This window comes from Euprymna scolopes, chromosome 46 (genome assembly GCF_053919585.1).
Source record: "Euprymna scolopes isolate OS-2025 chromosome 46, ASM5391958v1, whole genome shotgun sequence".
NCBI classification, from domain to species: domain Eukaryota; kingdom Metazoa; phylum Mollusca; class Cephalopoda; order Sepiida; family Sepiolidae; genus Euprymna; species Euprymna scolopes.
In genome coordinates this window covers 123,206,671-123,230,086 of record NC_136527.1, presented here as the reverse complement: position 1 = coordinate 123,230,086, position 23,416 = coordinate 123,206,671, and the positions used below count along the sequence as shown (strand labels likewise).

General features: G+C 32.0%; 1 long non-coding RNA gene across 1 annotated transcript in view; it reads right to left on the bottom strand.

Annotated features, from left to right (window-relative positions):
• LOC145271150 (uncharacterized) overlaps window positions 1–23,128 on the bottom strand; it is a 66,617-nt gene extending 43,489 nt beyond the window's left edge. The window contains exon 1 of the long non-coding RNA XR_013865712.1: window positions 22,940–23,128. This is a non-coding gene — a long non-coding RNA (uncharacterized LOC145271150). The remainder of the gene's footprint in view (window positions 1–22,939) is intronic.
• Window positions 23,129–23,416: the final 288 nt, after the last annotated feature.

Here is a 23,416-nt window from a genome sequence, read left to right as displayed (position 1 = left end):
ATGCACAATATTTTCTTTGATATACTTTCTAGAAGGTATTATATAATTTGGACAAATGTGCTTCAATAGTCTTTTGAAACCAAGGTCTTCTACAATAGAAAAAGGTTGTAAGTCAATTGCAACCATTTCGCCAATATATTTATGAATTCTTTGAGCTCTGCTATCATTTATATCCCAAGTTTTATTTTCAGCGACAATATCATGCAAGGTTTGTTGCTTAAAGGAATCTGACAATTTTGGCGCGTTTCATAGTTAAATCATCTCTTCTTTCCTTTTCTCGTCTTTTTCTTTTTGAAGTTCTTTGCGATGCTGTGTATGTAAGTGTTTCAACATGTTTGTTGTGGTAAAAGAAGAAGCGTGTGTTCCTCTAGTTATTCGCGTATTGCACAATTGGCATATTGATTTATTTTTATTATCATCAGAAATCTTAAAAAATTTGTCCAATTGTTTTTATTTATACCACCTTTTCCCAAACTTACCATGTTAACGATGGAGTGAGGCGCCATCTTGAATTTTCCAATACATTGGTAAACACTGTATGTTTTTCGAGCTGAATAAACATGTTAAATTGAATAAAAACACAAAAAATATATCCAGTTTGGTAGAAAAGTAACTTATCTTGCCTTTTGATAACATTTATTTGTTATATATTTGTTTTTTGACAACTTTTTCGAATCTATGTGTACAGTAATACAAACCCGATGTTTTTTTTTATTAAATTGTTAGGTGACTGTACGGAATAGTTACAAAACGCCTTCCTCTCCCCATTTTAAGAACGACTTTCGGAATGCCCCTCCCCCCAATCTCTCCATGGTAAGAACGGCTTTCTAGATTGTGAGTCTAATTTTTATCACTAATGTTTAATGACGATTTCTCAGAATTTTGACACTGCCAGAAGTTTGTCAAATTTAAAAAACAACAACGTTGATACATCTTTAATCTTACTGTAAAAAAAGAAAATTCTAAAAACAATTTATTTTTTAACTTTTCTGAATCATTTGTTTTTGTTTTGTTTTTTAGATATAGTTTAAAAATGTATAAAAAGGTAGGTACTTATGCAGATAGCGAACCAGACGTAACTTAGCGTAAGATTTCATTGTATGGAAGATCAAACGGACATAATTTACTATAATAATTGATAAGAAAAGGAAGTCAATAAAAAACATTAAAATGAAAGTTATCTTTATTAAAATCCGGCGGATGACCGTTTGATAAATTGTTTTTATTACTATAATTTTTTTGGTATAAATATTTTTTTTTAAACTTTTATTTCGTAAATCAATTTTGGGGTTTGTATTACTGTACACATAGATTCGAAAAAGTTGTCAAAAAACAAATATAGAACAAATAAATGTTATCAAAGGCAAGATAAGTTACTTTTCTACCTAACTGGATATATTTTTTGTGTTTTTATTCAGTGTAACATGTTTATTCAGCTCGAAAAACATGCAGTGTTTACCGATGTATTGGAAAATTCAAAATGGCAGCCGACTCTCTCTCGGAGAGGGTACGTTTGGGAAAAGGTATTATAAATAATAAACTAGACAAAATACTGTTAGAAATTCGCTCAATATATGTTACCGTGACATAAGTTGACATGTATTCGGTTGTTTTCTAACAGTATTTTGTCTAGTTTATTATTTATAATACCTTTTCCCAAACGTACCCTCTCCGAGAGAGAGTCGGCTGCCATTTTGAATTTTCCAATACATCGGTAAACATGGGTTTGTATTACTGTACACATAGATTCGAAAAAGTTGTCAAAAAACAAATATATAACAAATAAATGTTATCAAAGGCAAGATAAGTTACTTTTCTACCAAACTGGATATAATTTTCGTGTTTTTATTCAATTTAACATGTTTATTGAGCTCGAAAAGCATACAGTGTTTACCGATGTATTGGAAAATTTTAAATGGCGGCCGACTCTCTCTTTAACACGGTAAGTTTGGAAAAAGGTGTAATAAATAATAAACTAGACAAAATACTGTTAGAAATTTGCTCAATATATGTTACCGTGACATAACTTGACATATATTCGGTGGTTTTTTAATAGTATTTTCTCTAGTTTATTATTTATAACACCTTTTCCCGAACTTACCGTGTTAAAGAGAGAGTCGGCCGCCATTTTGAATTTTCCAATACATCGGTAAACACTGTATGCTTTTTGAGCTGAATAAACATTTTAAATTGAATGAAAACACGAAAATTATATCCAGTTTGGTAGAAAAGTAATTTATCTTGCCTTTGATAACATTTATTTGTTATATATTTGTTTTTTGACAACTTTTTCGAATCTATGTGTACAATAATGCTGAATAAACATGTTACACTGAATAAAAACACAAAAAATATATCCAGTTAGGTAGAAAAGTAACTTATCTTGCCTTTGATAACATTTATTTGTTATATATTTGTTTTTTGACAACTTTTTCGAATCTATGTGTACAGTAATACAAACCCCAATTTTGTAACTCTTTATGTTCAATTTTGTCACTTTTGGGGGGTAAATGTATACAAGTACTACAACACGGCTCCAACCAATAAAATTTAGTTTTATCCAGGTTTTCGGGGTCGCTGACAACGAATCTGATAATGAAACCTGTCGCAAATTTACCGTTTACATGGTATTAACCCCTGCAGCTTGGCTCTAAGCAAGCCATGGGAGGGAGGGGGGGCTTTCTTTTTATTTATTCTTTTTAATTTGATTTTCATGACACGTTTTATTCAAATGTTAGGTGAAAGTACAGAATAGTTTGGGCGTGTACTTTCACCTAACATTTGAATAAAACGTATCATAAAAATCAAATTAAAAAGAATAAATAAAAAGAAAGCCCCCCCCCATGGCTTGCTTAGAGCCAAGCTGTAGGGGTTAATACCATGTAAACGGTAAATTTGCGACAGGTTTCATTATCAGATTCGTTGTAACCCTAAGTTAGACTGGTAGGTTCATGAAACCCTAACCCTAACCCTAACCCCGCATATTATCACTTAAAAAGTAACCTCCATTGTTTTTTTCGTTTTTAACAGAAGACGTTTATTATTGTTTTTTTTTTTCATTTTTAACAGAAGTCGTTTATTATTGTTTTTTTTTTTCGTTTTTAACAGAAATCGTTTATTATTGTTTTTTAGTTTTTAACAGAAGTTGTTTATTATTGTTTTTCTTTTCGTTTTTAACAGAAATCGTTTATTATTGTTTTGTTTTTTTCGTTTTTAACAGAAATCGTTTATTGTTTTTGTTTTCGTTTTTAACAGAAGTCGTTTATTATTGTTTTTTTTTTTCATTTTTAACAGAAGTCGTTTATTATTGTTTTTTTTTCGTTTTTAACAGAAATCGTTTATTATTTTTTTTTAGTTTTTAACAGAAGTTGTTTATTATTGTTTTTTTTTTTTCGTTTTTAACAGAAATCGTTTATTATTGTTTTTCTTTTCGTTTTTAACAGAAGTCGTTTATTATTGTTTTTCTTTTCGTTTTTAACAGAAGTCGTTTATTATTGATTTTTGTTTCGTTTTTAACAGAAATCGTTTATTATTGTTTTTTTCAGTAGAAATCGTTTATTATTGTTTTCCTTTTCGTTTTTAACAGATGTCGTTTATTACTGTTTTTTTTTCGTTTTTACAGAAGTCGTTTATTATTATTTTTTTTAGTTTTAACAGAAATCGTTTATTATTTTTTTTTTCGTTTTTAACAAACACACAGAACTTACATACTATAGCAATCTTTGGGTACTAGTGCATGAGCTGGCCTGGGCGTGGCTTATCACTCGCTCGGATTTCTCCAGTAAAATGACGTCACATGCTGCCATCTGACGGAGAAAATGGACGAGGGGTGGGGGTGGGGGGGGCTTACAGAGAGAGAAAACGCGAAAAAATAAATGGCCGACAGGGGGGGGGGGGGCTAGCAACGCCAAATACAAGTTTCCAGAATATTTCAACACGAAACTGCTTGAAAAATTAATTCTAGCATTTTCTTTAATTACTATAAAATTAATATAGTGGTAAAATTATTTAAAAAAAAAAAAAAAAAAAAAGAAAACAGAAGCCAAACCATTTCAAAAAAGGTCAAATTCACGAAATTAGCCATTAAAAGAATAATAAATGGTAACAATAACATTATCAATAAAAGTTATTTTCCAACTTATCTGCATCATTCGTTGGCATTTTTAAGTAGTTTTAAGTGCTTTTTATTTCATATCGAATGTTAGAGCGGTTTCCGCTAACTTTACCAAGTTCTAAAATGCCGTAAAACATACCCTGTTTTTTTTTTGTTTTTTTAATAATTACTACTTTTTTTAAATAGAAAAATGAATGATGCAGGTAAGTTGCAAAGTAATTTTTATTGTGAAATAATAACAGAAAAACTTACCGTAATTATTTTTCACATGCATGGGAGTCAAATAGAAGAAAACTTGTCGTAATGTTTCCAAGGAAAAAAGCTAAACAAAAAAAAAATGGACGACTGGGGGGGGGGGGCTAGCAGCAGCAACAGCGCCAAATACAAGTTTCCAGTGCTTGAAAAATTAATTAACGAATAACACCGACCACTCTAATTTGTTTTTTGGCTTCAAATTTGTGACGTCATTTTACGGAGAAATCCGAGCGAGTGATAAGCCAATCTTTGGTTAACTGTCCTTAAACGTTAGAATTACTTGGATATGGAGGCTTATTTTCTGTTAAATTTACATGTAAAACAGACACTATGAATTCTTAATTATTTTTCTTCGTCTTGTTTGGTGGATGATTTTTCGGAATAAGAAAGGAAGAAAAAGGGGCGAAATAAATGAATACACAACGAATAAATGTTACCAAAAGCAAGCGAAGCTACTTTTTCAACTACCTGGATAACTTTTTAATTTTATTTTTTGTAGACTTATTTTAAGTGTTTTTTGGGTTTGTATTACTGTACACATAGATTCGAAAAACTTGTCAAAAAACAAATATATAACAAATAAATGTTATCAAAGGCAAGATAAATTACTTTTCTACCAAACTGGATATAATTTTCGTGTTTTTATTCAATTTAACATGTTTATTCAGCTCAAAAAGCATACAGTGTTTACCGATGTATTGGAAAATTTAAAATGGCGGCCGACTCTCTCTTTAACACGGTAAGTTCGGGAAAAGGTGTTATAAATAATAAACTAGACAAAATACTATTAAAAAACCACCGAATATATATCAAGTTATGTCACGGTAACTTATATTGAGCAAATTTCTAAGAATATTTTGTCTAGTTTATTATTTATTACACCTTTTTCCGAACTTACCGCGTTAAAGAGAGAGTCGGCCGCCATTTTAAATTTTCCAATACATCGGTAAACACTGTATGTTTTTCGAGCTGAATAAATATGTTACATTGAATAAAAACACAAAAAATATATCCAGTTAGGTAGAAAAGTAACTTATCTTGCCTTTGATAACATTTATTTGTTATATATTTGTTTTTTGACAACTTTTTCGAATCTATGTGTACAGTAATACAAACCCTGTTTTTTTTGGTAAATTTTTCGTTTAGGACCACCTCCACAATTTTCTTTAAAATGACGACTTTTCGACTATGCTGAATACGAAAATGTCATTGAAATATTGCAGAGATGAGTAGTTATCAAGTTATACCAAAATGCAGTATTCAATGTATTCTTTGGCGGCCATTTCGTAACGCGCACGCGCGTGCGAGAATCGCCTGGCTAGAATATCATTTTCCTGCTTGAGGCCGAAAATAAATTTTATTCAATGAAAATACAGAGTTTGTTTTCTGTGAATAGTAGATCGGGTAAAAAAAAACGGTTCTGTTCCCGAGTCCGTGATAATTTACGCTGCGCTAAGCTCACCTAACCGAATTGAGGATGGCTTACGCCCCCTCAATCCGGGGAGTAAAGTAAGCGCTCGACGGGGGGGGGGGGATTAGCCCGGCTGCGCCGGTGCCCCCCCCCCTACTTTGTCTGTACAGTCGGTTTTTTTTTTGCAGTGATCGGAACTTTTTTCAAACTCCAATTTTACTAACAACAAATATTACTAACTAAATTAAATTTGGCATTTTTTTTTTTGGAAAATATCCGGAGGGTGGGTGTGGTGGGTGGGGCGGCCTCAAGCAGGAAAATGCGCGTTAAAAATGGCCGCCAAACAATACAGTGAATAATGCATTTTTTTTTAACTTGATAACTACTCATCTCTGCAACATTTCAATGCGATTTTCGGGTTTGTATTACTGTACACATGGATTCGAAAAAGTTGTCAAAAAAACAAATATATAAAAAATAAATGTTATCAAAGGCAAGATAAGTTACTTTTCTACCTAACTGGATATATTTTTTTGTGTTTTTATTCAGTGTAACATGTTTATTCAGCTCGAAAAACGTGCAGTGTTTACCGATGTATTGGAAAATTCAAAATGGCAGCCGACTCTCTCTCGGAGAGGGTACGTTTGGGAAAAGGTATTATAAATAATAAACTAGACAAAATACTGTTCGAAATTTGCTCAATATATGTTACCGTGACATAAGTTGACATGTATTCGGTTGTTTTCTAACAGTATTTTGTCTAGTTTATTATTTATAATCCCTTTTCCCAAACGTACCCACTCCGAGAGAGAGTCGGCTGCCATTTTGAATTTTCAAATACATCGGTAAACACTGCATGTTTTTCGAGCTGAATAAACATGTTACACTGAATAAAAACACAAAAAATATATACAGTTAGGTAGAAAAGTAACTTATCTTGCCTTTGATAACATTTATTTGTTCTATATTTGTTTTTTGACAACTTTTTCGAATCTATGTGTACAGTAATACAAACCCCGATTTTCGTATTCAGCATAGTCGAAAACCTATATATGTCGTCATTTTAAAGGAAATTGTGGAGGTGGTCCTAAACGAAAAAAATACCTTTTTTTTAATTTAAAATGATGGTAGTGTAAAGCCTATTGAGTTAAAACGAAATCACAATGGTGGTCATATTTGAGCCATATTCGAGTCTCGATAATAGCTCAGAAATCAAAGTACTGATAGAAACGCACCCAAGAAACGTTGCTATGTTTATCTGATGCCATGTGAGAACAAGAAAAAAAGGTCGACATACCACTTTTAACTCTCGATAATGACTCAAAAATTAAAAATTAAACAATATACTAGTAGAAACCCACCCAATAAATGTTACCAAAGGCAAGATAAGTTATATGTCTACCTAGCAAAAGAATATATTTGACTTTTACAAAAAAAAAAAAAAAACAATTAGAACTTTCGCATTACATTAAAATAAATATTAAACAAAAATAAAGTAAAAATATGCTGGTAATTAATTTTCAAATCATGAAACACATTTTGAATATCTTTAAAAATACACTTACATTTTATGTTGCCAAATTGTCGAAGCCAAACCATATCGAAGACGCTCTTTCTGCTAGTGGTCTAGGACCTAGGTTTTTGAGCTTGGTGGGATGTAGACGGCACTGGCGCCTCCCTAAGTATATGATACCGGCAGAATGAAAGAAAGTCACACATAAACATGACATTCAATTCAAGGCTAAGCCTTTTCACACCTTTCGTCTATTTCTTGTCAGGCAGGATTGCTAACCTCTGCTACAGAAATTAAAATTGTCTCAGTTTTGTTTATCTAAAGGTTCCTATTTACTTACACCCCGCTAGAGCAAAGTTAGACATAGGTCGGTTTTTAATCTGGGGAATATCCAGCTCCCCAAAAAGGGGCACTTTTGATAGGAACAAACACTTACAATTGCCTCAGTTTAGAAGGATTTTTTATCTAAAGGTTCCTATTTACTTGCACCCCACTATGGGCAAAGTTAGACATAGGTCGGTTTTTAATCTGGGGAATATCCAGCTCCCCCAAAAGGGGCACTTTTGATAGGAACAAAAACTTACAATTGCCTCAGTTTAGAAGGATTTTTTATCTAAAGGTTCCTATTTACTCGCACCCCGCTAGGGCAAAGTTAGACATAGGTCGGTTTTTAATCTGGGGAATATCCAGCTCCCCCCAAAGGGGCACTTTTGATAGGAACAAAAACTTACAATTGCCTCAGTTTAGAAGGATTGTTTATCTAAAGGTTCCTATTTACTTGCACCATGCTAGGGCAAAGTTAGACATAGGTCGGTTTTTAATCTGGGGAATATCCAGCTCCCCCAAAAGGGGCACTTTTGATAGGAACAAAAACTTACAATTGCCTCAGTTTTGAAGGATTGTTTATCTAAAGGTTCCTATTTACTTGCACCATGCTAGGGCAAAGTTAGACATAGGTCGGTTTTTAATCTGGGGAATATCCAGCTCCCCCCCAAAGGGGCACTTTTGATAGGAACAAAAACTTACAATTGCCTCAGTTTAGAAGGATTGTTTATCTAAAGGTTCCTATTTACTTGCACCCCACTATGGGCAAAGTTAGACATCGGTCGGTTTTTAATCTGGGGAATATCCAGCTCCCCCCAAAAGGGGCACTTTTGATAGGAACAAAAACTTTCAATTGCCTCAGTTTAGAAGGATTGTTTATCTAAAGGTTCCTATTTACTTGCACCATGCTAGGGCAAAGTTAGACATAGGTCGGTTTTTAATCTGGGGAATATCCAGCTCCCCCCAAAGGGGCACTTTTGATAGGAACAAAAACTTACAATTGCCTCAGTTTAGAAGGATTGTTTATCTAAAGGTTCCTATTTACTTGCACCATGCTAGGGCAAAGTTAGACATAGGTCGGTTTTTAATCTGGGGAATATCCAGCTCCCCCCAAAGGGGCACTTTTGATAGGAACAAAAACTTACAATTGCCTCAGTTTAGAAGGATTTTTTATCTAAAGGTTCCTATTTACTCGCACCCCGCTAGGGCAAAGTTAGACATAGGTCGGTTTTTAATCTGGGGAATATCCAGCTCCCCCCAAAGGGGCACTTTTGATAGGAACAAAAACTTACAATTGCCTCAGTTTAGAAGGATTGTTTATCTAAAGGTTCCTATTTACTTGCACCCCGCTAGGGCAAAGTTAGACATAGGTCGGTTTTTAATCTGGGGAATATCCAGCTCCCCCAAAAATTGCACTTTTGATAGGAACAAAAACTTTCAATTGCCTCAGTTTAGAAGGATTGTTTTTCTAAAGGTTCCTATTTACTTGCACCATGCTAGGGCAAAGTTAGACATAGGTCGGTTTTTAATCTGGGGAATATCCAGCTCCCTCAAAAATTGCACTTTTGATAGGAACAAAAACTTACAATTGCCTCAGTTTAGAAGGATTGTTTATCTAAAGGTTCCTATTTACTTGCACCATGCTAGGGCAAAGTTAGACATAGGTCGGTTTTTAATCTGGGGAATATCCAGCTCCCCCCAAAGGGGCACTTTTGATAGGAACAAAAACTTTCAATTGCCTCAGTTTAGAAGGATTGTTTATCTAAAGGTTCCTATTTACTTGCAACATGCTAGGGCAAAGTTAGACATAGGTCGGTTTTTAATCTGGGGAATATCCAGCTCCCCCCAAAATTGCACTTTTGATAGGAACAAAAAATTACAATTGCCTCAGTTTAGAAGGATTTCTCCTTCATTGAACAGGGAGAAAATAGATGAAATGTAGCATCAGCACAGATACTACACTTTCTTCCTAAGTGATAGTACGTAATACGATTTCCCTCGTGTACTCCGACTCCTATAAGTTTTTTGGGTTTGTATTACTGTACACATAGATTCGAAAAAGTTGTCAAAAAACAAATATATAACAAATAAATGTTATCAAAGGCAAGATAAGTTACTTTTCTACCTAACTGGATATATTTTTTGTGTTTTTATTCAGTGTAACATGTTTATTCAGCTCGAAAAACGTGCCGTGTTTACCGATGTATTGGAAAATTCAAAATGGCAGCCGACTCTCTCTCGGAGAGGGTATGTTTGGGAAAAGGTATTATAAATAATAAACTAGACAAAATACTGTTAGAAATTCGCTCAATATATGTTACCGTGACATAAGTTGACATGTATTCGGTTGTTTTCTAACAGTATTTTGTCTGGTTTATTATTTATAATACCTTTTCCCAAAAGTACCCTCTTCGAGAGAGAGTCGGCTGCCATTTTGAATTTTCCAATACATCGGTAAACACTGCATGTTTTTCGAGCTGAATAAACATGTTACACTGAATAAAAAAAAACAAAAAATATATCCAGTTAGGTAGAAAAGTAACTTATCTCGCCTTTGATAACATTTATTTGTTCTATATTTGTTTTTTGACAACTTTTTCGAATCTATGTGTACAGTAATACAAACCCAGTTTGTCAAATTTAAATAGATCCTAAATGCGAATCTCGTTTTTGAGATTTCCCAAAGTGCTATTACGTCACAGGTGTCAGAAGTAACTTTTTTCATCTGTGTGGTAATTTCATTCACCTCTTCAGTATCAGAATTTTTGTAGGAATTTTTGACATCCCTAACAAGAAACTGCGAATAAAATATAAAAATCTCGTAATTTCTCTTTTAAAAGTGGGTTATTTATTTTCTTTATGGATTATACTTCCAAAATAAACTATTACAGTTGTTTTAAAAGTAATAGAAATATTTTTTTTTTTTTTAAAAAACAGTAATGAATTTTCCGAACTCAATATTTTTCAATTTTTAAACTTTAAAAATCTATCAAAATTTTTCTATTGATTCTATTTTTACGATATTTTCAGGGTCAATGTGAAATTTTATGTCCTTTCCAATAAATCGAATATAATATTTTAGACAAACGTTTTTTTTTAAATTCACGCCCCCCCCAAGTGTCACCCATTTTGAAATGTCTATTAAAAAGTAAATAATTAATTTATGTCGGGGAGTTTTATATATCACAAATTGAAGAGAAAAGGTCAATAAATAATATATTCAAATTTAAAACAAAAAAAATCGCTTTTTTAGAAATTTACCTGTAAAGTCCGAAGTTTAAAACCTTATTTTATAAGAACACATTGTTTTTTTTTTGTCTTTTTTTTGTCTTTTTTTTTTTTTTATGAAACCTTGGTCCTTGCTCCTTTAATTGAAAAAATAATTAGGGCTTGAATTACATTTTTCGAGGAGTTATAAGCTTGGAAAGATGGGGTGGAATTATTCACTATTTTCACGAAATTTCTGACACTGCTACCTCTTCTCCCCTATTATAAGTTGAACACTGGGCAGAAATAAATGAAAAAAACTCCCTTATTTACAAACAAGTTCCTTTTATTTTAATTAGTTACTTCTATTTATTTGTTTATTTACCATATATTCGATTCGATGTCTATACTAATAAATGCCTTAAAAATAAGAATTATCGAACATTTATTACTATAGACAACAAAATGAAAAGGTAAAATATACAACAAATAAATGCTACCAAACGCAAGATATGCTAAAAGTAAAAATAAAATAAAAATAAGCAGTTTATATATTTTTCAAAAATACAAACAAAATAACTTAGGCATAAACAATTATAGCGAGGAACAGTTCATTTGATGACGGCTTCTGATATTGAAATCAGAAATCAACATTATGTTATTCGTTCCTCGTAATTTATGTACACTTAGTGCTGTTTCTTTTTTATGGAACTCCTGCATTACAACATGTCGGCAATGGAGACGAGTTATCGACCCCTTTATGAAACTCAAATATAAAGAAGTTTCTTCATAAATATTTCATGTTTTTTAAATTACTACATTGATGAATTAAAATTATATTTTGATACATTTTATACAACCTTAATGTAACCCCCCCCAAAAAACTACTAAAAACAATCTATAAATGGTTTTAGCATATTTTTTTTTCAATTATGAATCACTCATTAAAAAGAAATATTAAAACTTTAAAATTAGAGTTCGATACATTTTTATACTTTAAAATTAAGTACTCCTTGTGCGTTGAGTCTTATAGTTCAGATATTCAATGACCTCTTCCCTTGGTGCGGAAATAAACTTTTTTTATTTTGTAAAAAAAAGAACGTATTGTACTTATGGATGTTTGATACCGAAAGAAATATTAACTTAAAAAAATAATGTTACTTTTATTTCATTAAATTGTTAGATGAAAGTGCAAAATAGTTCACCCCACCTCCATGTTAAGAATGGCTTTCTAAATAGTTGTTTGTACTCTCGGGGTGTCAAACATTTATAAGTACCTATTTTACTGTTATTTATATTGGAATCAGTTTATAATTTTATGTCAGAAATATACTCAGTGACCGATTGACCCCAGAAATGTCCCCAGAACGGTTTCATATTCAACTGTGAGATAAAACCTTTTCGCACGTATACGCGACAACACGTGTTATCTTTCACTTTAGTTTATGTGTCTGTTGAATTTTTTAATAAGGCAATAAAACTATTTTTGGTAATTAACAACATTGATACAGTTTAGCTTTGAGAATTTTGTGTTACTGTTCCCATTCCAGCTTTGGACTACTATTCTCATCTTGAGTATTCCTTTTTACTTGCTTCCCCAAGAGGGCAAAGTTAGACACAAGGTCGTTTTTTTATGTGGGCAATATCCAGCTCTCCTACAAGAGGAACTCTGGATCAGAACAAAAATTAAAATTGTCTCAGTCTGAAAGGATTTATTAATTCTTCATTGAACGGGGAGATAATAGGTGGAGTATAGCATCAGAAGTGATACTACTACACTTTGTTAACGTATCAGTCGATGCAACCTCCGACAGAAATTCTATGCAGATTCTCGAGTTCAACAGAAACATTCCAGAGTTCAATATTTATTCAATAATAGCAGTTTTGGATAAATAAGAAAAAATGGCAAAGCTAACTTATCAACGATTAAATACATTCAATGATAAAATAAATTTAGAGTGCACCAAAATTAGTTTTTTCTTTTATCAAAGATAAAAGCCAGTCGAGGATAAGTGTCAACCAGGGAGCTTTTAATTACACTAAACAAAGTGCATCTTTTCTGGATCATTTTTATTTGTTTTTGTTTTAGGGGAAAAAAAAACTTATCCCCGTGTGTGTTTTATCCTTGATAACTAGCGATTCATTATGAAAAAAGAACCCAAAAATACAACTACAACTTGTCCAGAAAAGATGCATTTTGTTTAGTGTAATTGAAAACTTCCACATTAACCCTTATCCTCGAGTGTGTTTTATCCTTGATAAGTTGCGATTCATTAGTCCTAAGTACCCCATTTTGGGGAGCTAAATAGTCACCAGATTAAAAACCGACATTGTGTCTAACTTTGCCCTCGCAGGGTGCAATTAAATAAGAACCGTTAGATAAACAATGCTTCTAAACTGAGGTAATTGTAATTTTTTGTTCCGATCGAAAATGCCCCTTTTTGGGGAGCTGGATATTCCCCAGATTTAAAACCACCCTTGTGTCTAACTTTGCCCTAGCGGGGTGCAATTAAATAAGAACCTTTAGATAAACAATGCTTCTAAACTGAGGTAATTGTAATCTTTTGTTCCGATGAAAACTGCCCCTTTTTTTGGGGGGGGGGGCTGGATATTAAAAATCGACCTTGTGTCTAACTCTGCCCTCGTTGACGGCAAGAAAATAGGAACTTTTACAAAACCCAAAATGAGGTTAGAATTTGGGACCCCATAGCTTCAGTAGCACCTTTTGGTGCCATTTTTACCTAGTTATTCACTTGTGCCATTTTTACCGGTGCCAATTTTACCGGTGCCATTTTTACCAGTGCCATTTTTACCGGTGCCATTTCTACCGGTGCCATTTTTACCGAGCACCCACTGTAGCATAAACGACGGCTTCACCAAGCAAACTACGTTGGAGGGAGGGGATTTTTTTTTTTTCCAGGACATAGAATTTTCTAATTTTTAAAAATACATTATAGCACATTTTTGGGTGGAAAATTTAAAATTAGCTGAAAAAGAAATAAAACAAGAAAAGGAAAGCACTCCAAGTTGGAGTAGGGGGGGGGGGTAATTTATCTGTTTTTTTTTTTTTTTTTTTTTTTTTTTTTTACCTGGAACATAGAATTTTCAAAAAGTAACGCACCGACATTTACCAATTAGAACACCATTTAACATTTTCCGAAGATTTTACTATGTACATTGGGGGCGCGAGCGGGGGGCGGGGGGATGTGATGTTGGGGCGCGCGCGCCCACAATGTACACAGTAAAATCTTCGGAAAATGTTAAATGGTGTTCTAATTGGTAAATGTCGGTGCGTTACTTACGGAAAAACGTTTAAGTAAACTGCAAAAGCACCTATTAAGCCACATAAGTTCTATAATTGAATCCCCCTCCCGCAAAAAAAGAATGAAAAACATAAAGATGTTTGGTGCTTATGTTTTTGTAAACCACATTAAAAACTATGCGAGACAAAAAAAAAAGTCTCCCAATTTGTTGTATTTTTCTTTAACTGTAAGTCATTATAAAAATGTCAGTCCGTAATTTTTTGATTGGTACGCCATGTGAGAAGGCAGTTTGCTAGGTGAAGCAAGCCGTCGTTCATTCTGCAGCATGCGCACGCGCATAGCGTAAACGGAAGCTGCAAAATGGTGGAAAGTTATTCATGGGTTCAGGGGTAAATACCATGCAAACGGTAAATTTGCCCCAAGTTTGACTATCAGATTCGTTGTCAGCGACCTCAATTACCTATAAAAAAACAAATTAGAGTGGTCGGTGTTCTGTAGTAGCGTATCTGGATATTTACCCCTTTTCTGTACTTTAATCTAACCATTTAATAAACCAAACATAGTACTTATGCAGAGAAGGTACCGTGCTGAAATAAAGGTCATTATTTAGAGAGCCATTCTTAACATGGGGAGGGTGTTTTGTAAACTATTCTGTACTTTCACCTACCAATTTGATAAACAAAAAAATATTACTTATGCAGAAAAGGTACCGTGCTGAAATAATAAAGATATTTAGAAGCCATTCTTAACATGGGGAGGGTGTTTTGTTAACTATTCTGTACTTTCACCTACCAATTTGATAAACAAAAAAATATTACTTATGCAGAAAAGGTACCGTGCTGAAATAATAAAGATATTTAGAAGCCATTCTTAACATGGGGAGGGTGTTTTGTTAACTATTCTGTACTTTCACCTACCAATTTGATAAACAAAAAAATATTACTTATGCAGAAAAGGTACCGTGCTGAAATAATAAAGATATTTAGAAGCCATTCTTAACATGGGGAGGGTGTTTTGTTAACTATTCTGTACTTTCACCTAACAATTTGATAAACAAAAAAATATTACTTATGCAGAAAAGGTACCGTGCTGAAATAATAAAGATATTTAGAAGCCATTCTTAACATGGGGAGGGTGTTTTGTTAACTATTCTGTACTTTCACCTAACTATTTGATGAACAAAAAAATATTACTTATGCAGAAAAGGTACCGTGCTGAAATAAAGGTCATTATTTAGAAAGCCATTCTTACCATGGGGAGGGTGTTTTGTTAACTATTCTGTACTTTCACCTAACAATTTGATGAACAAAAAAATATTACTTATGCAGAAAAGGTACCGTGCTGAAATAAAGGTCATTATTTAGAGAGCCATTCTTAACATGGGGAGGGTGTTTTGTTAACTATTCTGTACTTTCACCTAACAATTTGATAAACCAAAAAATATTACTTATGCAGAAAACATACTGTGCTGAAATAATAACGTTATTTAGAAAATCATTCTTAACATGGGGAGGGTGTTTTGTAAACTATTCTCTACTTTCACCTAACAATTTAATAAACAAAACATAGTACTTATGCAGAGAAGGTACCGTGCTGAAATAAAGGTCATTATTTAGAGAGCCATTCTTAACATGGGGAGGGTGTTTTGTAAACTATTCTCTACTTTCACCTAACAATTTGATAAACAAAAAAATATTACTTATGCAGAAAACATACTGTGCTGAAATAAAAACGTTATTTAGAAAGCCATTCTTAACATGGAGGGTGTTTTGTAAACTATTCTCTACTTTCACCTAACAATTTGATAAACAAAAAAATATTACTTATGCAGAAAACATACTGTGCTGAAATAATAACGTTATTTAGAAAGCAATTCTTACCATGGGGAGGGTGTTTTGCAATAATTCTGTACTTTCACCTTACAATTTAATAAACAAAAGATGCAGAAAAGGTACCGTGCTGAAATAATAACGTTATTTAGAAAGCCATTCTTAACATGGGGAGGGTGTTTTGCAACTATTCTGTACTTTAACCTAACAACCTGATAAACAAAAAAAGACGTCACTTATGCAGAAAAGGTACCGTCCTGAAATGAAAATGTTATCATTTAGAAAGCCATTCTTAACATGGGGAGAGTGTTTTGTAAACTATTCTGTACTTTCACCTAACAATTTAATAAACAAAAAATATTACTTATGCAGAAAAGGTACCGTGGTGAAATAATAACGTTATTATTTAGAAAGCCATTCTTAACATGGGGAGGGTGTTTTGCAACTATTCTGTACTTCTACCTAACAATTTAATAAACAAAAAATATTACTTATGCAGAAAAGGTACCGTGGTGAAATAATAACGATATTATTTAGAAAGCCATTCTTAACTTGGGGAGGGTGTTTTGCAATAATTCTGTACTTTCACCTAACAATTTAATAAACAAAAGATGCAGAGAAGGTACCGTGCTGACTGCTGAAATAATAACGATATTATTTAGAAAGCCATTCTTAACATGGGGAGGGTGTTTTGCAACTATTCTGTACTTTCACCTAACAAATTAATAAACAAAACATGGTACTACGCAGATATGGTGCCGCTGCCGCGTTGAGATAATAACGTTATTATTTAAAAAGCCATTCTTAACATGATTAAGGGAAGGGGGTGTGACCGTGTGTGCCGATTCTGTACTTTCACCTAACAATTTAATAAAAACGGGGTACTTCTACAGTTTATCGCCGAAAATGGAGACGCTATTTTTTTTCGGGCACCTGTCGTTAAAATCAGAGGTAGAAATCACTATGGCCGAAGTAAGTACGAAAATAAAAATAACAAAACAAAAAAATTACAAAAATCGTTTTATTAAAATTACATTTTCTTACGAAAACTTTTCGGATTTGTATTAATGTACATTCGAAAAAGTTGTCAAAAAATTTAAAATGGCGGCCGACTGTCTTTGAGGCGATAAGTTTTGGAAAATTAATTATAAATAAAAAACCAGACAAAATACTGTTAGAAACTCGCTCAGTATATGTTACCGTGACATAGACTGACATATATTCGGTGGATTTTTAACAGTATTTTGTATAGTTTTTTTTTTTAATTTATAACTCATTTTCCCAATCTTACCGTCTCCCGAAACTGCAAATAAAATATAAAATCTCGTAATTTCTCTTTTAAAAGTGGGTTATTTATTTTCTTTATGGATTATACTTCCAAAATAAACTATTAAAGTTGTTTTAAAAGTAATAGAAATATTTTTTTTTTTTAAACAGTAATGAAATTAATTGAATTTTACGAGTTCGCCATTTTAAAAGTGATTATTGAAGTGGAGCAGTGGAGCACTAGGTGTATCAGAATTTTTGTAGGAATTTTTGACACCCCTAACACGAAACTGCGAATAAAATATAAAAAACTTGTAATGATTATTTTCTTTATGGATTATACTTCCAAAATAAACTATTAAAGTTGTTTTAAAAGTAATAGAAATATTTTTTTTTTAAACAGTAATGAAATTTCCGAACTCAATATTTTTCAATTTTTAAACTTTAAAAATCTATCAAAATTTTTCTGTTGATTCTATTTTTACGATATTTTCAGGGTCAATGTGAAATGTTATGTTCTTTCCAATAAACCGAATATAATATTTTAGGCAAACATTTTTTTTTTTTAATTCACGCCCCGACCCCCATTTTCAAGTTTCTGTTAAAAAGTAAATAATTAATTTACTGACAAATTGAAGAGAAAAGGTCAATAAATAATATATTCAAATTTACAACAAAAAACAAGTAGTGTTTTTTAGAATTTTACCTGTAAAGTTTGAAGTTTAAAACCTTTTTTTTTTTAAACCATGTTATTTGTTTTTTTGTTTTTTTTAATGGAACCTTGGTCCTTGCTCCTTAAATTGAAAAAAAAAATTAGGGCTTGAATTACATTTTTCGAGTAGTTATAAGCTTGGAAAGACAGGGGGTCGAATAATTCACGCCTCCCATTTTGAAATGTCTATTAAAAAGTAAATAATTAATTTATGTACCAAAGTTTTATATATCACAAATTGAAGACAAAAGATCAATAAATAATATATTCAAATTTAAAACAAAAAAAGTAGTGGTTATTTTAGAAATTTACCTGTAAAGTCCGAAGTTTAAAACCTTTTTTTAAAAAAAAACAACGTTGTTTGTTTTCTTTTTGTTTTTTTAATGAAACCTTGCTCGTTGCTCCTTTAATTGAAAAAAAAAAAAATAGGGCTTGAATTACATTTTTCGAGGAGTTATAAGCTTGAAAAGACCGGGTGGAATTATTCAACATTTTTCACGAAATTTCTGACACACCTACCAATGTATTCGAAAATTCAAAATGGCGGCCGACTCTCTCACAAAGACGGTAAGATCGGGAAAAGGAGTTATAAATAAAAAAACCAGTGAAATTACTGTTAAAAACCCGCCGAATATATGTCAGCCTATGTCACGGTAACATATATTGAGCGAGTTTTTAACAGTATTTTGTCTGTTTTTTTATTTATAATTAATTTTCCCAAACTTACCGCCTCAAAGAGAGAGTCGACCGCCATTTTGAATTTTCCAATACATCGGTAAACATTGTATGTTTTTCGAGCTGAATAAACATATTACATTAAATATAAACACTAAAAACATATCCAGTGGGTAGAAACGTAACTTATCTTGCCTTTGATAACATTTGTTATATATTTGTTTTTTGACAACTTTTTTGAATCTATGTGTACAGTAAAACAAACCCAAATATTTTATTTTCTGTTTTATATATGAAAATGGACTCTGATTTATGAAAGTATGATAGGTTATGAAAAGGAAGGGTTGTAAAGAGATGGCTTCAAATTTGGGGGTATCAAAACCAAAGCAAAATATAATGAAAGTAAAAATAAAATAGATAAAACCCATAATTTATTATACCATACCTGTTCACACTGAAACACTTATCACAATATTCTGTGGATCTATATTAAAAAACCTTGTTAAACTTTGTGACATATTTCCATTCTATGGAGGTCAGGTGCGAACGAACACCCCATAATTTTATTATACCATATTTCTTCAAACTGAAACATAATTATCAAAGTATACTTACGCAGATAGATATGAAAAGTCTTTATTAAAGTTTGTGCCTATTTCCATTCAATTTTATTATACCATCCCTATTTAAGTTAAAACATACTTATCAAAGTATTCTTATGTACATCTATATCAAAAACACTTGTAAACGTCTTTTTTTTATTTTTTATTTTTTTATTTCCATACTTTGTGGACCAGGCACGAACACAGACCCCACAATTTTAATGAACCACCGTTCTGCCAGATCAAACATACCCATTCCTGTGTCTCGATACATCTTCTATCATTATATGTAATCAGTTTTTTTTTTAATAGTCAACCGTATAGAAGCCTATTCGTGACCAGACACACACACACAGACATTCAGCTTTATATTATATATACCCTCCACCGGACTATCCATTCATGTGAAATCTTTTTATCATTTTTCTTTTACCTCCTATTCCCCTTAACTCACCCTTTTTTTTTTGTTTGTTTGTTTTTTTAACCAAGTAAGATCTGTGACTTACTTGTAGTTTCATTAAATACTTTTATATGCAAAATCCGATCCTGCATTTTGCTAATTCCTGCCCTCTGTTTTATTAATCATTTGTTCATATATGTATAATGTTTCATAAAAAACTTCCGTTTTCATTAATTAAATCAAAACATTTCCAATTAAACAGTTACGGATATATGTTTTTTTTTTTTTTGTTTTGTTATTTTTTCCTGCTAGTGCTTACTGCTTCGGTCATAGGAGTTTAAAATACTGATTTACGCCCTCTCATTCTAATGACAGGTGCCCGAAAAAAACAAAAAAAAACATGGTGTCTCCATTTTCGGCGATAAACTGTAGAAGTACCAAAAACAGATATCTTAAGACTTTAATTAAACTTTTCGGGTTTGTATTACTGCACACATAGATTCGAAAAAGTTGTCAAAAAACAAATATATAAAAAATAAATGTTACCAAAGGCAAGATAAGTTACTTTTCTACCAAACTGGATATAATTTTCGTGTTTTTATTCAATGTAACATTCAGCTCGAAAAACATACAGTGTTTACCGATGTATTGGAAAATTCAAAATGGCGCCCGCCCGACTCTCTTTAACACGGTAAGTTCAGGAAAAGGTGTTAAAAATAAAAACTACACAAAATACTGTTAGAAATTCGCTCAATATATGTTACCCACCGTGACATAGGCTGACATATATTCAGTAGTTTTTAAATAGTATTTTGTATATTTTTTTTATTTTTAACTCCTTTTCCCAAACCTGCCGTGTTCAACAGAGAGTTAGCGCCATTTGTAATTTTCCGATGCATCGATAAACACTGTTTTTCGAGCTGAATAAGCATATTACATTGAATAAAAACACTATAAACATATCCAGTTAGATAGAAAAGTAACTTATCTTGCCTTTGATAACATTTATTTGTTATATATTTGTTTTTTGACAACTTTTTCGAATCTATGTGTATAGTATAGGCACCGCCAAAAATGGCCGCAAAATCAAGTTGTTGTTGTTTTTTAAAACTAAATTACATTTATTAAAATCCATTATTTCTGAGTAACTTTTTTTTTCCAGAAAGATAAAACCCTGAATTTTATCATATAGAAAACAGAATAATGTAAAACTTTTTCTACTATTTTTAATTCAATTTTAAATGTTAAATTTTCCCAAAAAGTTAACAATTGACATTTTTTGTCTTGCACAAAAAACGTACTTAAATATTTTTAAAAAAAAAAGGGTTTTTGAAATAATTAATTTATTTATTTATTGTCTAACTAAGATTTAGGATGATTTTCTAAGAGAAAATGCAAAAATATTATAATATAAATACCTGAATTTCAAATAATTCCACTTATTCATATAGGTAACCAGATATTTCGCGTGGACGTAGAGTTCAGATCGACTCTGTTTACGTTTTCGTTTGATAAGGAGAAAACTATGGAAGACCAAACAGGCCAAAAAAACTTATTTTTCAATGACGAAATTTTCAATGTATTATTAAGCTGAGGCTGGCCAGTACCAGATGGGTGACCATTTGTATGATTTTAATTTTTAATGTGTATGTGTGTGAGGGCCAGGCTCCCCAAAATGGGGGGGGGGAATTTAAAGCAGAATAAAAAAAATTATTTCAGCGCGTTTGGTCCACCGTAGTCGAAAGGCGGCAAACGTTTTCAAACGGGATCGAAAAAAATGATGCTATTTTTAACACAAAGGGCACAATATTTATCGAAATTTTTTTTTTGTATCGATTATTCAAAGCATGCCCTGTTTAATAATGGTCATGCATTATTCGGCTCGCTAAAAAGAAATTGTTAATTTTTTTATCAAAAATTTTAAAATGGCTTTTTTCGTATAAATATTAAAAAAAATTTTTTTTGTTTTGCTTAACTTAAATTAATTATTTTATTTAACATATTCACCGAATTTCACACTTCAAAACTCAAAAGCGGGATAATTAAACACAATCGAAGTTCTGATATTCAGACATCAAAATAAGGTATGCAAACAATTTTTTTTTTTTTTTTTTGAATCTATAATTCTGTCCCTTACAACAACACAATATGTTTTGTACAGTTTCAGATGATTATTTTAAGCATATTTATTCCCACTTCAAAACAAGGGGGGGGGGGTTGTAAGCAAATATATATATATATATATAAATATCGTTTATGAAAAATAAGTACACTGTTATAAAGTTCATTCTTCTCCTAATAATCGCTGAAAATTTCGTATTGATCGGATAATTACCTGATTTTTGGTAGATTTTTAAAAAGACGGTCCGTCAAAAAGTACTGACCTGCCACCCCCCAGTTTTGGCGGTGCCTAGTATAGTAATACAAACCTCAAACCTGTAATTTATCTTGCCTTTGGTAACATTTATTTGTAGTATATTTGTTGTTTTTTTTAGGTTTGTATTACTGTACACATAGATTCGAAAAAGTTGTCAAAAAACAAATATATAGCAAATAAATGTTATCAAAGGCAAAATAAGTTACTTTTCTACCTAACTGGATATATTTTTAGTGTTTTTATTCAATGTAACATGTTTATTCAGCTCGAAAAACATACAGTGTTTACCGATGTATTGGAAAATTCAAGATGGCGTCTCACACCCTCGTTAACACCGTAAGTTTGGGAAAAGGTGTTATAAATAATAAACTAGAGAAAATACTATTAAAAACCCGCCGAATATATGTCAACCTATGTCACGGTAACATATATTGAGCGAGTTTTTAACAATATTTTATTCGGTTTTTTATTTATAACACCTTTTCCCAAACTTACCGTGTTAAAGAAAGAATCAGACACCATCTTGAATGTTCCAATACATCGGTAAACACTGTTTTTCGAGCTGAATAAATATGTTACATTGAATAAAAACACAAAAAATATATCCAGTTTTGTAGAAAAGTAACTTATCTTGCATTTGATAACATTTATTTTTTATATATTTGTTTTTTGACAACTTTTTCGAATCTATGTGTACAGTAATACAAACCCCCATTTTCGGCGATAAACTGTAGAAGTACCGAAAACAGATATCGTAAAACTTTAATTAAACTTGGAAATACTATTTAAAAAAAAAAAAAAAAAAAATAGTGCAGATCCACTAATGACAGGTGCCCGAATAAGTTCCCTCCCTGGCATCTAAATTTTAACCACGTGTTGACATTTAAAACGTACCAACGGTGTAATTTCAAAATCGGTCCCTTTTTAGTCATGCAACGCCATTTTTACAGCCCAAAACTGCATATATGTCTATAAATAATATTTTACTTACTTTTTTGGTTCTTGTCTTTTTTAGAACAGATGCGCTGGAAATGGAGGGTTTTCTGGTTGACGAACTCACAATCAGAGAGGGATTTCTTTTTTGTTTTGTTTTTTGTTTTTTTTGTTGTTGAAGAGTTACGAACCAGGAGAGATAATCCATTTAAATTTGCTTTTAGGACGAAATTTCGGAAATTCTAACTCTGTGTATTTATTTGTTTCCCACTGACCAAATCAGGCACAAGGCCGTTTTTTATTGGTAAATTTTTAGATTAGGTCCACCTTCACAATCTTTTTTAAAATGACGACTTGCATAGGTTTTCGACTATGCTGAATACGGAAACCGCATTGAAATTTTGCAGAAATAAGTAGTTATCGAGATATAAAAAGTTGAAATATAACCCTACCCCCTCTCTGCCCGAGGGCCGGGCCGCATCCGTCGCTACCCTAGTTCACGGGAGCATACTTGTGATGTACTTCTGGCTGTGTT